Source organism: Gopherus evgoodei, chromosome 6 (genome assembly GCF_007399415.2).
Source record: "Gopherus evgoodei ecotype Sinaloan lineage chromosome 6, rGopEvg1_v1.p, whole genome shotgun sequence".
NCBI lineage: Eukaryota > Metazoa > Chordata > Testudines > Testudinidae > Gopherus > Gopherus evgoodei.
In genome coordinates, this window is record NC_044327.1 from 63,324,667 (window position 1) to 63,340,801 (window position 16,135).

Sequence of the window (16,135 nt, forward strand, 5' to 3'; positions counted from 1 at the left end):
TTCATGTCACAAGCTGTAGACTTGCCTACAGCTGAACTGCCTATCCAGTACAAAGGCTGGTCAGGAATGTGGACTTTTGCAGTCTATGACAATTATTCCATCCCCATGCTACTGGGGGAAGACTTGGCCAACCAGGTGAAGCGGGCCAAGAGAGTGGGAATGGTTACACATAGCCAAACCAGGCAAGCTTCCAGACCCATTCCAGTTCCTGAGCCGTCCATAGGGGCCCCGTCTGTGTTACCAGAGACCCAGACAGAGGTAGTGGACCCGGATCCCATGCCAACAACGGACACAGCCACAGTGCTTCCAGTCCCAGACCAGGAACTGGAAAAGCAGCCAGCACCAGAACCGTTGCCAGCACTGACGACAGTGCTTGCAAATCCATCTTCAACCCCAATGCCAGTGGACGCCAGCGAGCCTGAACCAGCAGAAGCAGCAGACAACCATATCCAAGAGGCTCAGCCAGAGCCTGAAATAACCCCTGGTGCACCAGCGGAAAGCGGCTCACCAGCAACAGAAACAACCCCATCACCTACATCGCTTCCAGAGGGACCAAGCCCAAGTCCACAGTCTAAGGAAGAACTGGTGTCCCCAGCCTCAAGGGAACAGTTCCAGACTGAGCAGGAAGCAGATGACAGCCTTCAGACAGCTTGGGCAGCAGCACGGAGCACCCCACCGCCTCTCAGCTCTTCTAATCGATCCCGGTTTGTTGTAGAACAAGGACTTTTATACAAGGAGACTCTTTCTGGTGGACACCAGGAAGACTGGCATCCGCAAAAACAGTTGGTGGTTCCAACTAAGTACCAGGAAAAGCTCTTGAGCTTAGCCCATGATCATCCCAGTGGCCACGCTGGGGTGAACAGAACCAAGGACCGGTTGGGGAAGTCCTTCCACTGGGAGGGGATGGGCAAGGACGTTGTCAAGTATGTCCGGTCTTGTGAGGTATGCCAAAGAGTGGGAAAGCTCCAAGACCAGGTCAAGGCCCCTCTCCAACCACTCCCCATAATTGAGGTCCCATTTCAACGAGTAGCTGTGGATATTCTGGATCCTTTCCCAAAAAAGACACCCAGAGGAAAGCAGTACGTACTGACTTTCGTGGACTTTGCAACCCGATGGCCGGAAGCAGTAGCTCTAGGCAACACCAGCAATGCCTAACTGATTTAGGTGCCTTAGGGCATGTCTACACTACCAAATTAAGTCAATTTTATACAATCGATCTTTAGCAACCAATTTTTTACAGTCGATTATGCGTGTCCCCGCTAAGCGCATTAGGTCGTCAGAGTGTGTCCTCAGTACCGCGGCTAGCATCGACTCACGGGATGGGGCACTGTGGGTAGCTATCCCACAGTCCCCGCTGCCCATTGGAATTCTGGGTTAAGCTCCCAATGCCTGATGGGGCAAAAACATTGTCGCGGGTGGTTTTGGGTACATGTTGTTAGTCTCCCTTCCCTCCTTCCCTCCCTCCACGAAAGCAACGGCAAACAGTCATTTTGCACCTTTTTTCCTGGGTTATCCGTGCAGATGCCATAGCATGATAAGCATGGAGCCCACTCAGCTGCACACTGCTTTTGTGAGCATTGTAAACACCTTGTGCATTATCCTGCAGTTTGTGCAGAGCCTAGCTAGGAACTGGCAGCACGAGGAAGATTGTGAGGAGGACATGGACACAGATGTTCCTGAAAGCTCGAGATGTGGCAGTTGGGATATCATGGTAGCATTGGGCCTTGTTGATACAGTGCAACACCGATTCTGGGCCCAGCAAACAAGCACAGACTGGTGGAACTGCATAGTGTTCTGAGTATGGGATGATTCCAGTGGCTGTGAAACTTTCGCATGAATAAGGCCACTTTCATGGAACTTTGTGAATTGCATTCCCCCACCCTGAAGCACAGGAATACCAAGAAGAGACCTGCCCTGACAGTTAGAAGTGAGTGGCAATAGCCCTGTGGAAGCTTGCAGTGCCTGAGTGCTTGAGTCAGTCAAGAATCAATTAAGAGTGGGCAAATATACTGTGGGGGCTGCTGTGATCCAAGTAGCCAAGGCAATCAATAACTGTCTGTTAACAAGCATGGTGATGCTGGGAAATGTGCAGGTCATAGTGGATGGCTTTGCTGCAATGAGGTTCCCTAACTGTGGTGGCGCGATAGATGGAATGCATATCCCTATCTTGGCATCGGACCACTTTGCCAAACAGTACATAAACTGCAAGGGAGACTTCTCAATGGTGCTGCAAGCACTGGTGGATCACACGGGCCGTTTCACCAACATCAACATGGGATGATCAGGAAAGAGACTTTCTTCCCAGACCAGAAGATTACAGTTGAGGATGTTGAAATGCTAATAGTTATCCTTGGGGACCCAGCTAACATGTTGCTCCGATGCCTCATGAAGCCATACACAGGCAGCCTGGACAGCAGTAAGGAGCAGTTCAACTATAGGCTGAGCAAATGCAGTATGGTGGCAGAATGTGCCTTTGGGTGTTTAAAAGGGTGCTGGCACTGTTAGCTGAGTAGGTTAGACCTCAGCAAAACCAATATTTCCATTGTTTTTCTGCTTGCTGTGTGCTCCATAGTATTTGTGAGAGTAAGGGAGAGATATTTATGGCGGGGTGGGAGACTGAGGCAAACTGTCTGGTTGCCAATTTTGAACAGCCAGACACCAGGGCAATTAGAAGAGCACACCGAGGTGCACTGTGCATCAGAGATGCTTTGAAAAACAGTTTCATGACTGACAAGGCTACAGTGTGAGTTGTGTGTGTTTGTTCTTGATGTAAAGCCGCCCCCTTTGGTGAATGTACTTCCCTGTGAAGCAATCCCTCTCCCCCCCTTCGACCACAGGTGGCACAGGAAATAAAGTCCCTATTGTTTTGAATCCAACATTCTTTATTTTAAAAAAAAATTGAGATCACTGACTAGTCGGGGAGGAGGAAAGGACAAGGCCCCATTGCTTATTATAGCCACACTACAAATCAGAACTGTTTGAATAACAGCCTTCTGTTGCTTGGGCCATCCTCTGGAGTTGCAGCAAAGAATCCTGTGGCACCTTATAGACTAACCGATGTTTTGGAGCATGAGCTTTCATCGGTGAATACCCACTTCGTCAGTTGCATCCACCCACCAAAGCTCATGCTCCAAAACGGCTGTTAGTCTATAAGGTGCCACAGGATTCTTTGTTGCTTTTACAGATCCAGACTAACACGGCTACCCCTCTGATACCTCTGGAGTTGAGTGGCTGGGTGCCCGGAGGGGCCCCCCCATCACATTCTTGGGCATCTGGGTGAGGAGAATATGGAACTTGGTGAGGAGGGCAGGTGGTTACACAATGGATGAAGCAGAGGTCTGTACTCTAGTTGCCTTTCCTGCAAGCTCCACCAGATGCCTCATTATGTCCATTTGCTCCCCAATTAGCTTTAGCTTCTCCTCCTGTGTGTTCTGATCATGCTCACTGTATGCTTTCCTGGCCTGTGCCACCAAATGCCTCTATGAATTCAGCTGTGCCCTATCATTGTGCGAGGACTGCATGAGCTCTGAAAACATGTCATCGCAAGTGTGGTTTTTTTGCCTTCTAGTCTGTAATAATCAGGGATGGAGTTGATACGGGAAGCATGGAAACATTTGTAGGGGGGATAAAAGGGAGAGTAGAATTTAAGAAGATACATTTCTGAGAACAAAAGGGAGACTCTTTCATAAGCAATTCACAGCAGACAGCACATGTGCTTTAGGTACAAGGTCGCATTTTGCCTTTTATATTGATTGCCTGCCAGTATGGTGACACATCACACATGGCTGGGCAACAAAATTCAGTTTCCAGGCAGCCATGGTAAGCCAAAGGGTATGTGGGTTGGCTTCTTCTGCATTCATAATATGTGGGAATGGTTTCAAACTGCAGTGCCCTCCTTTCCTATAGCACCCAATGCTGATTGGTTTTGCCATTTAAAAGGAGGGCCTGCAATTGCTGTTTAAAAGGAGGGGCTGTGGGTTTTGGGGTGGATGTGAAGCACACCCCTCCCCACCCACATGGCTATTCTCTGGGATGATCTCTTTTAGCCAAGCACAAACATCCCAGCATGACTGGGGTCTAATGTGCTAGGGATCACCAAACAGAGGGGATTACTGTTCCCTTACAAGACTTCCCCTATTTCAACTAGGTGACCATAAATGATTTCACCCTCCTGAGGCTGACAGAGAAAGATAAAGACCGAATGTTGCACAAATGCGACCAAAACCCAGGACCATTCGCTGCCATGCTTTGTGCTACAATGATTCTAGACTACTTGCTACTGGCTTGGCGTGGTAAAGTGTCCTACCATGGAGGTCAAAATAAGGCAGCCCTCCCCAGAAACCTTCTGCAAAGGCTTTCAGAGTACCTCCAGGAGAGCTTCATGGAGATGTCCCTGGAGGATTCCCGCTCCATCACCAGACACATTAACAGACTTTTCTAGTAGCAGTACTGGCCATGAATGTATCGCAATTGTTCAAGACAAATCAATTATTAAATAGAATTGCTTTTAACCCCATGGTGTAGTTACAAATGTGCACTTACCAGAGGTGCCCTCTCCACCTTCAGAGTCCAGGAATAATTCACCCTGGGAAGGTATTGGATCTAGGGTGATGAAAAGGTCCTGGCTGCCAGGGAGAACAGATTGTGCAGTAGGCAAGCGGACATTCTCCTCTTTCTCCTCCTCCTCCTCCACAAAATCCTCATCCGTGTTGCATGAGGCTCCCCCCTTGCAGGTGTCCATGGACAGTGGAGGGGTAGTGGTATGCAGCTGATCATAGAAGCGGCATATCTGGGGATCTGACCAGGAGCGATCGTTTGCCTCCTTTATCTTTTGGTAGGCTTGCCTGAGCTCCTTAATTTTCACACGGCATTGCTGTGTGTCCCTGATGTAGCCTCTCTCCACCATGTCCTGTGTGATTTTGGCATATATATCAGCATTTCTTCTGCAGGATCAGAGTTCTGCCTGCCCAGATTTTTCTCCTCATATAGCAATCAGATATAGTGTCTCCCGTTCACTCCATGCTGGATTTGCGATTCTGGAACTGCATGGTCACCTGTGCTGCTGAGCTTGCCACACTGACAGGAAATGAAATTCAACCGGAATTTGACATTCAAAAGTTCCTGGGGCTTTTCCTGTGTATCTGGCTAGTGCATTGGAGTTGAAAGTGCTGTCCAGAGCAGTTACATTGGAGCACTCTGGGATAGCTCCTGGAGGCCAATATCATTGAATTGCATAGTGCTGCGTCTGCACTACCCCAAATTTGATCCAGGAAGGTCGATTTTAGTGCTACTCCCCTCATTGGGGAGGAGTACAGCAGTTGATTTTAAGAGCCCTTTAGGTCGGCAGAACAGGGTTTGTTGTGTTTATAAAATCAACCTAATGTGGCTAAATTCAATCTAACCTTGTAGTGTAGACCAGGCCTCAGTCTCACTTTCACTTGGGACCCTAAATGACATCAGCTGTCAATGGGATTTTGTCTCCCAAGTGCCTAAATCCCTTTTTAAGTCAAGACAGGCTCCTAAATCAGTTAGGCATTACAATACTGAGTACAGCAATGCCTAAATACCTTTAAAAATCTGGCCCTAAGGCCCACGGAAAAGAAGTCAGTTAGAATCTGGCCCAGCAAATGGAAGCTGCAGATAAGCCATAAGAAATAAGTATTTGTTCTGGACTTATTTTCCCTATTAACTGCATAAAAGGCTCACACCATTTCCAGCCAACTCCATAGTTGTAATTAGGGTGACCAGCTACCAAGTGTGAAAAATCAGGACAGGGTATTGGTGGGGAGGGTAATAGGCATCCATATAAGATAAAGCCCCAAAAATCGGGACTGTCCCTATAAAATAAGGATATCTGGTAACCCGAGTTGTAATGGAGTCAGGAAGGTGGTATTTGTTGCCTCAGTACAAAACGCACTTAGACTGCATGAACAGGCCTTCCGATGGTGGGGGGGAGGCGGCAAAGGGAGCAATTGTCCAAAGGCCTGGGTGATTTAAGAAGGGCTCAGAGGCCCCCGGCCACCGCCACTGCTGCGGTAGCTGGGAGCCTGGGACCTTTTAAATTGCCCAGGTGGGCTGCAGGGCTCCTAGGCGTGCGTGGGGTAGTACTGGTGGCAGCAAAGGCAGCTAGGCAGGCATGTGGAAGCCCTGTCCATGCTGGTAGAGCACCAATTGACTGTTCTGTCCTGGGGCCCAGAATTTCTCTCGGCGGTCCTATCCGTGAATCCTCTCTCAGCCATAGCACATCAAATGCCATATAGTGGATACCCTGGGCCATATCAAACCTGATGTATAACGCTACTCAATGAGTTAGACCAGGGAGGAATTTGTCTCCTCTAGTTTTATCTGTTTTTAAAGAAGGCCAAGTTTTCTGGATGGCACGAAATGTTTACCAGAGCCTTGACTCACATTGCTCACTTTGTCCATCTGTTTCAGCACAACATAATTAATGACAGCTGCAGGGTGTCTCCACAAAACAGCACAAAATAATACAAACTTCTTTTGCTGATAGTGTTTTTAACATCTGTCCCATTATCTTGTAAATCAAGATGGATTCTATTTTTGACAATATGCCAAGTAGTCCAGAGTGATTTTAAAAAGCAATGGAAATTAAGTAGGCCTGTCAGAATTCAGTTTTTATTTTTTTTATAACCTCAATGGATAAGATTTATTTTAAAGCTTTTTTTAAGATCAACAATATAAATTTTCACAGGTGACATATGGGCAGGTCCAGTCAATTATCAGACACTTATTTAGTGACAGTAAGACATTGTGTTTTTAACAGTTAAAGCCTTGAATGTTAAAACACAAATAGTCAACATTATGTCAATATATATAAAGTAAGTATCTTTAAATCAAATTCACATTCAACTGTATTTTTCTTATTTTGCCTATCTGTAAATTTTGATTAACAATGGAAGTATTTGTTGGTTTGTGTGTGTGTAGTGAGACTGATGTTGACTGACATTTACCTATACCAATCTAATCCTTCCAAACCTAAAATTAAGGCATCTATGTGCACATCATGGAAGGCCTTGCAATGCAGAACTGATTTTCTATTAAAGTCATCAATCACACAGACTAAACAGTGCCTGAACGCTGTGAGTTTGGATCCATGCTGGCAGTGAATTAAATGAAAAGTGATGATTTAAGCAGCTTTAAAGCTCACAGGTGGACTTCTCCTTCCCCAAGATTTCTGGTATCATTTTGCAAGATAAGCTTCCAGGAGAGTTCACAGCAATGTTATAGAACCTTTATCAATCAGACAAACCCTTTGTGTTTCACCACAGAAGATGGCTGTTTATCAAATTGGCCACAGCTTTGTGTTTTACAGACTCTAAAGAGTCCACTTTCTAGGGCCTCTTCCTGGCAGAACATTCAGCCATAGTTTATTGGAACAAGTTGATGCTTCCAGCTGATCTACAAATGGATTAACACAGGTCTCTGACTGAACCCTTTGGTGTGTCTCAGGACTAGGTTTGCTTTACTTGGGGTATGTCTACACTTCGGAATTACTCCGATTTTACTGAATTTGATTTTTGGCAACTGATTGTATAAAGTTGAGTGCATGCGTCCACACTAAGCACATTAATCGGCAGTGTGCGTCTATAGTGCCGAGGCTAGCGTTGACTTCCAGAGCGTTGCACTATGGGTAGCTATCCCATAGCTATCGCATAGTTCCCGCAGTCTCTGCCGCCCATTGGAATTCTGGGTTTAGATCCCAATGCCTGATGGGATAAAAAACATTGTCGCAGGTGGTTCTGGGTACATGTCATCAGGCCCCCCTCTCCTTCCCTTCCTCCTTGAAAGCAATGGCAGACAATCATTTCGTGCCTTTTTTTCTGGGTTACCTGTGCAGATGCCATACCACAGCAAGCATGGAGCCTGCTCACCTGACCGTCACCATATGTGTCCTGAGTGCTGGCAAACTTGAGACTGCATTGCTACACAGCAGCAGCTCATTGCCTTTTGGCAGCAGACGGTGCATTACGCCCGGTAGCCATCATCATTGTACTTCTGGGTGCTCTTTTAGCAGACCTGGACAGACATGGGAGTGACTCAGCCAGGTCATTCCCATCTTCTGCCAAGCACCCAGGAGATGATGATGGCTAGCAGTCGTATGGCACCATCTGCTTCCGAGCACCCACGAGATGACAATGGCTAGCAGTTGTAATATAGTATCTTCTGCCGAGCACCCAGGAGATGACAATGGCTAGCAGTTGTAATGTAGTATCTTCTGCCGAGCACCCAGGAGAGGACAATGGCTAGCAGTCATACTGCACCATCTGCTGCCAGCCTAAGATGTAAAAGATAGATGTAGTGGATCAAAAGAAATAGATCAGATTTGTTTTGTATTCATTTGCTCCTCCCTCCCTCTGTGAAAATCAATGGCCTGCTAAGCCCAGGGTTTTGAGTTCAATCCTTGAGGGGGCCATGCTGTGTGACAGTTGTTTGTGTTTCTTCTTGACACAAAGCCACCTCCTTTGTTGATTTTAATTCCTTGTAAGCCACATTGTCAGTCGCCACTCCCCAGAGCAATGGCAGACAATCATTTCGTGCTTTTTTTCAGTGCATACCACTGCAAGCATGGAGCCCGCTCATCTCAGTGCAGCAGTCATGAACATTGTAAACACCTCATGCATTATCGTGCAGTTTATGTAGAACCAGAACCTGAAAAACCAGGCAAGGAGGAGGCGACGGCAGCATGGTGATGAGAGTGATGAGGACATGGACACAGGATTCCCTCAAAGCGTGGGCCCCGGAGCTTTGGAGATCATGGTGTTAATGGGGCAGGTTCATGCCATGGAATGCCGATTCTGGGCCTGGGAAACAAGCACAGACTGGTGGGACTGCATAGTGTTGCAAGTGTGGAATGATTCACAGTGGCTGCGAAACTTTCACATGTGTAAGAAGACTTTCATGGAACTTTGTGATTTGCTTTCCCCTGGCCTGAAGCACCAGAATACCAAATGAGAGCAGCTCTCATAGTTGAGAAGTGAGTGGCAATAGCCCTGTAGAAGCTTGCAATGTCATACAGCTACCGGTCAGTTGGTAATCAGTTTGGAGTGGGCAAATCTACTGTGGGGACTGCTGTGATGCAAGTAGCCAAAGCAATCACTGAGCTGCTGCTACCAAAGGTAGTGACTCTGGGAAATGTGCGGGTCATAGTAGATGGCTTTGCTGCACTGGGATTCCCTAACTGCGGTGGGGCGATAGATGGAACCTATATCCCCTATCTTGGCACTGGACCACCAGGGAAGCCAGTACATAAACCACAAGGGGTACTTTTCAGTGGTGCTGCAAGCACTGGTGGATCACAAGGGACGTTTCACCAACATCAACGTGGGATGGCTGGGAAGGGTTCATGATGCTTGCGTTTTCAGGAACACTAGTCTCTTTAAACAGCTGCAGCAAGGGATTTACTTCCCAGACCAGAAAATAACTGTTGGGGATGTTGACATGCCTATAGTTATCCTTGGGACCCAGCCTACCCCTTAATGCCATAGCTCATGAAGCCATACAGTCAGGAGCTACTCAACTATAGGCTGAGCAAGTGCAGAATGGTGGTAGAATGTGCATTTGGATGTTTAAAGGGTCGCTGGCACACTTTACTGACTTGCTCAGACCTCAGTGAAACCAATATTCCCATTGTTATTGCTACTTGCTGTGTGCTTCACAATCTCTGTGAAAGTAAGGGGAAAACATTCATGGTGGGGTGAGAGGCTGAAGCAAATCGCCTGGCCGCTGATTATGCAGAGCCAGACACTAGGGTGATTAGAATAGCACACCAGGAAGTGCTGCACATCAGAGAAGCTATGAAAACCAGTTTCATGACTCATCAGGCTACAGTGTGACAGTTCTGTTTGTTTCTCCTTGATGAAAACCCTGCCCCCTTGATTGACTCATTCCCTGTAAGCCACCCACCCTCCCCCCTTCGATCACAGCTTGCTTGCAAAGGAAATAAAGTCACTATAGTTTAAAAACCATGTATTCTTTATTAATTGATTATAAAAATAACAAGGTAGCCCAGGTGGGGTGTGGGAGGAGCAGAGGAGGGAAGGAAAAGGCCACTTCAAAACTTGCTGAATGCCAGCCTTCTGTTGCTTGCGCCGTCCACTGAAGTGGAGTGGTTGGGTCCCCCGAGCCTTCCTCACTTCCCGTGTTCTTGGGCTTCTGGGTGAGGAGGCTATGGAATTTGGGGGGTGGGAGGGCGGTTTAACAGGGGCTGCAGTGGCACTCTGTGATCCTGCTGCCATTCCTGAAGCTCTAACAGATGCCAGAACATGTCCGTTTGATCCTTCAATAACCTCAGCGTTGCATCCTGCCTCCTCTGATCTTCCTGCCACCACCTCTCATCTTGATCATCCCTCCTGTCCTCACTTTCGTCCCTCCTGTCCTCACGTTCATTGGCTGCTTTCCTGTACTGTGATACTGTGTCCTTCCACTCATTCAGATGAGCTCTTTTATTGCGGGTCAACTGCATGATCTCAGAGAACATTTAATCGTGCATGCATTTTTTTCGCCGCCTTATCTGAGATCTCCTTCCTCCGTTCCGAAGGCTGCTTGAAAAATTTGCAGCTGGGGGGAGGGAAAAAAGGGAGAGAAGTATTTAAAGAGATACATCTTACAGAACAGTGGGTATACTCTTTCATGGTGAACTATACTATTCACGTTACATAGCACATGTGATTTTGGTACAAGGTCACATTTTGCATCTTTTATATTGAGTGCCTGTGGCTTTGGTGTTAGAGATCACAGACGCAGGGTTGGGCCGTGAATGCATCCCAAGTCCTCAGGGCAAATTAATCATTAAAAAATGCTTGCTTTTAAACCATGTATTATATACACAAAGGTACATTCACCAGAGGTCTCATTACGGCTTCATGGTCCGGGATACTGCCTTGGGAGGGTATTTCAGTCAGGGTGAGAAAAAGATCCTGGCTGTTGGGGAGAACGGTGTGCTGTGTGCTCTCCTCAAGGTCGTCCTCCTTCTCCTCCTCATCTTCCCTGTCTGCAAAATCTTCAGGCATGGCTGAGAGCACCCCCTCCTCGGAATCCACGGTCGGGGTGGGGTAATAGTGGCGGCCCCCCCAGAATTGCATGCAGCTCAGCATAGAAGCAGCATATCTGCAGCTCTGCCCCGGAGCATCCGTTTGATTCTTTGGTTTTCTGGTATGCTTGTCTGAGCTCAACTTTCATGCAGCACTGTAGTGAGTCCCTGTTGTGGCCTCTCTCCATCATGCCCTTGGAGATTTTTTCAAATATTTTGGCATTTCATCTTTTGGAACATAGTTCTGATAGCATGGAATCATCTCCCCATACAGCAATCAGATCCAGTAACTCCCATACGGTCCATGCTGGAGCTCTTTTTCGATTCTCGGACTGCATGGTTACCTGTGCTGATGAGCTTGACTGGCCAAACAGAAAATGAGATTCAAAAGTTCATGGGGCTTTTCCTGTACACCCGGCCAGTGCATCTGAGTTGAAAGTACTGTCCAGACCGGTCACAATTGTGCACTGTGGGATAGCTCCCAGAGGCCAATACCATCAAATTGCGTCCAAACTAACCCTAATTTGAACCGGCGATATCAATTTCAGTGCTAATCCCTTCGTTGGGGAAGAGTACAGAAATCGATTTTAAGAGCCCTTTATGTTGAGGTAAATGGCTTTGTTGTGTGGACAGATGCAGGGTTAATTTGATGTAACGCTGTTAATTCGACATAAACTCATAGTGTAGACCAGGCCTTGGACATATATTTTCATTGTCATAGTATAGCTGGGATGGCCAACCTGCGCCTGAGAAGGAGCCAGAATTTACCTATGTACATTGCCAAAGAGCCACAGTAATACTTCAGCAGCTACCCATCAGCTCCCCCCTGCCTGCCAGCAGCCCTGCTGATCAGCGCCTCCCGCTCCCGCCCCATACCTCCAGTGCAGTGAAAGGGACAGTGGAGTGGCAGTAGCAGGACCTAGAGAAATCTTACTAACCTTGGAGTCCTTGTGGCACCTTAGAGGACTCCTTATTGTTTTTGCTGATACAGACTAACATGGACACCACTCTGAAACCTTACTAAACTTGCTGCTTCAGAACAAGGACCAGGATAAGCATGCTGCATAACCTCCTGAAAAAAATCACTTGGGTTTGAACAGGAAGCCAGTCTACTGGCCATTCCCCTAAACAGACAGCAGGGGAAACTGACCAGGTGTTATATTTGGGAGGAAGAAGCAGGCCAGTGGCTGCCCCCATGAAGATCCATGAGAAGGAGAGTGCCAGCTAATCACAGAAGTGAGGTAAAGTGGCAGGAGTCCACTAGGCTTACCCCTCCAAAGACAGCTAATGCTGTGAGTTTATGCAGCTGATATTTTCTCATGGATCAGGCTCCCAAAATACAGCAGCAGTACACATTTGACATGGAGAAAGTCAGGCTGGGGAAGGGGAAATTAGAATGAGTTTATCAGTCTTATAATGACTAACTGAAGCTTGCAAGGTCAGATCATCAATTCTATATGGGGAGTAAGAGGAATCCCAAGTTCTTCACCACCACTACATGAGTGATCCGAGCACAACTGGCCTCAGGAGAGTGAGGAGAGGTTCCCAATCCTGTGAGACGCTAAAGAAAGGACTTCTTGTTTAGCCATGTTCAGCATGAAGAGGTTTGGGCCTATCCAGACACACATTATTTATCAACTGCTAAGACAAGAACGATGTCAGCAGAGGATCGTAATAGCCACTTCCCTCCTTTTCCCATCCTGCACTAGGATTAGTAGATCCAATAGCTGTGCAGTAGAACAGGGATGCCTAGCAGGCAGAGAAATCCTGAAGCAAACAACACACATACGCGCTAAGGAAAAAGTGTGTGTGCTGGGAAACAGTTCAAAGCTCCATGCTCTATGGTAGTACAGTTGGGGATGGGAAATGCCACTGTTCTTATTCTTGTGGTCATTCCAGAGTGGACCAGACAGGTCCTGTGGTTTTCTCCTCCACACTCCTCTGCAATATCTAGCTATAGACTGGATCTTCCTAGGGAAACAATGCTTGGTCCAGGGATGCCACTCAGAGATTGTACTAAATCCCAGACAGGTTCCATTTGGAGGTAGAGGAGTTTCCATAAATGAAGAAGACAGACTACCTGTCCATCTTTTAGGTCCACTTCATCGAGATTCAGGCACCCTAATTCCACTTAAATAAAGAGGGCCCGATTCTCCTGTGCCACTAGTTTTCCCTTACGTATCTTCATTGACTTCACTGGAGGCATCCTTTACACTGATATATAACTGAGAACAGATCCAATCTTAAAATGAGTGAGAAATGGCCTCACTTGCAAAGTAGCTTGACATCTCCTCCCTTTCTTTTGTTCACATGCAGCTCTCTTCACTCTCAACTCTACATTATTAATCCCCATAGTAATAATATCAAAATTCATTAAGGCTGGCGGGTTGATGTCTACCAATGAACTCTTCAAAAAGGCACCTTTAAACCAGTGTTCATTGTCAGCTAATGGCAATTTTATGCATTGTTAATCTGGGTCTGTGGGACATGGGATTTTTGACTCAGTGGTTCCAAGCCCGGGTTTGGGTGTCCAAACTGCATTGTTACCCTCCACCTCACCCTATTCTTAATTTTGTTTTTGTTAGGGCTATAAATAGATGAAATGTTATTATTAAGGATATGATTCTGTCATGGACGTCACAGATTCCGGGACTTTCCAGAATCTCTGGGATTTCTGTGGCAGGGCTGGAGCAGTGGCCCTAGGAATGAAGCAGCGGCTGGGATTGGGTCAGACCCTGCTGCAGGAGCAACAGTCCCAGGGCCGCTGGAGCCACTGGCCAGCCCTGGGGCCACCGGAGCAGCAGCCATTTGGGTCAGCCTCCCTGGGGCTGGAGCAGCAGTGGTCAGCCCCTGCCACAAGAGCAAGCCTCTGTATCTCTCCCCCCTACCTCTCCCAGGATATTTTTAGTAAAAGTCAGAGACAGGTCATGGGCTTCTATGAATTTTTGTTTTTTTGCCTGTGACCTGTCCCTGGCTTTTACTAAAAATACGTGTGACAGAATCTTAACCTTACCTATTATTAAGGTTGCCCAAAACTTCCTATTATAAGACCCTGTTTACCATCGTTTATAACTTTGCTAAACTTTAATTATTTGGGCTGAAATTTTCCATGCTTGGTGTCTTCCCAAGGCTGATTTTTTTTATGTCAGCCAAACTGGCACATTCATTCTGAAAACAAGGCTAATAAAAAAATTAATAGCTTTGCTCATGTAAAAAAATTCTGGCAACCTGTCTTTTGAGACACTCTAGTGCCCACATGCTTTCAAGCAGGAATTTAAAATATGGCAGGGGATGGCCTTTGTGTCAGGGACAGACTTTTTGACAATGCTGTGAAAAATCAGCCCAAATCTGGAAAGGGTATAACCATCTGGAACATCATAGTTCACAAATAATCAGTAGAGACTTGGTAGAGCTTTGCAGCTAAACTTCCAAAGTTTCCATCTGATTGGGCATGCTCCAGCCCAGGGCTGAGCAGAACTTTCCCACTGAGTTAGGAATCATGGAGGAGGAAGCTGGCTAATTTAAATGCAGCAGGGACAAGAGCCAGACATGGTGGGAGAGGGCAAGTGGAGTAAATTGGGACAAGACGCTTGCAGGGATGGAGGGTGGGGAGACTGGGACTGGAGGCTGGAAAGTGGAGGAAGAGGTGAACTGGGAGTTGGGGCAGGCAGGGACACTAGGACTGGCTGGTCCAGGAGATTGGGACTAGGAACCAGGCTACAGAGACTGGAACTGTCTGGGCAAGAAGCCAGGATGAGAAATGTTGGAGGGAAATTGGAAGCCAGATGGTGGGCTGCAACTGGGTTCAGAGGAGAAGCTGGAAGGGAGACTGGCTGGGCAAACAGACTGGGACTGGCAAGGCACAGAGAACGGGACTGGGATGTGGAGCCTGGGGTGGGAAAGAGACAGGGCTGGGATGGAGGACGTTAAAGCTTCTGGGTGGGTGGGGCGGGGAATAGACAGAAGAGTCTGGGCCCAGAGCATCCTACCCTACAGGGCCTGTAATGGAACCTGAGATTCCCGAGTCTCACCATTCCTCTGCGATTAATCAATAGCTGGGAAAATGCATGTCTCATCACCCTCTAGTATGGGTCATATTTTTGTCACTATACACCCTTTCTGCATTCTCATGGTTTATGACATCACCAGAACTCCTCAAAGGAGTAGCCCACTAATTTACTCTTATTTCTTCCCTGTATTTTTAATTCCCTTGTGGACATCAATTAATGGAGTCTGACAGGAACAGATGATTAATCTAAATTTGAGAGTGATTCCATCTATGCACGTCATTTGTAGTAATTAGAATTCTCCTTTTATAAGCTTGAAGAAAGACTTGAGCAATTTTGAATTTTCCAAATTAATCTAATTTGTTTCCATTTCATGACATTTATTTCTACAGAACACTTGTTATGTTTTCCCATCCAGTTAAAAATAGACACTCTTTTCAGATACAGTCTCATTCCTTGACAGTGTTTTAATCTAATTGCCACTGCCAGAGAAAACAGAGCTCTTCAAATTAAGTTGACCTTAAACAAACCTGTACAGAGCTGTCATGTTACAGCTTTTGTGTTGACCTGCGTTATAAAACCCTAGCAATAAGCATGTAGAAAGTACTTAAAATAAACCATTTTCTTTAGGGGAGTTTTTCTAGTGATGCTATAGGAATGGAAAATGACAGAGAATTAACAAAAAAATGACAGAAAGAGGTTGGGAAGTTGAATTGATATAAAACTTTAAAGGAACAGTGACAGGTAGCACTCATTGGTGGTGCTGCTTAGTGGGTTAGGTACCTGGGTCACAACTCTCTCCCATCTGTAGCATCCCCTGCCAGTGGTCACTTCAGCAGTTTCCTTTCCGCTTTCCAGCCAAGTCACCAGTTTAGACCACCTCCTTCTGGCAGGTTAAAAGAGTCCAACAAAATATATAAGTCCAGGATCCCTGTGACTGTTCTCAGGGCACTCAGGACTGTGAATCACCTTGTTACCCCTGCCTCCAGCAAGTGAGAGTTTTTCTTGTGGTAGCTGGGTGCCCGCTCCTGACACAACCAGCCTTTCAGCTACTCAAGCACTCTTCTCTGGACTATGC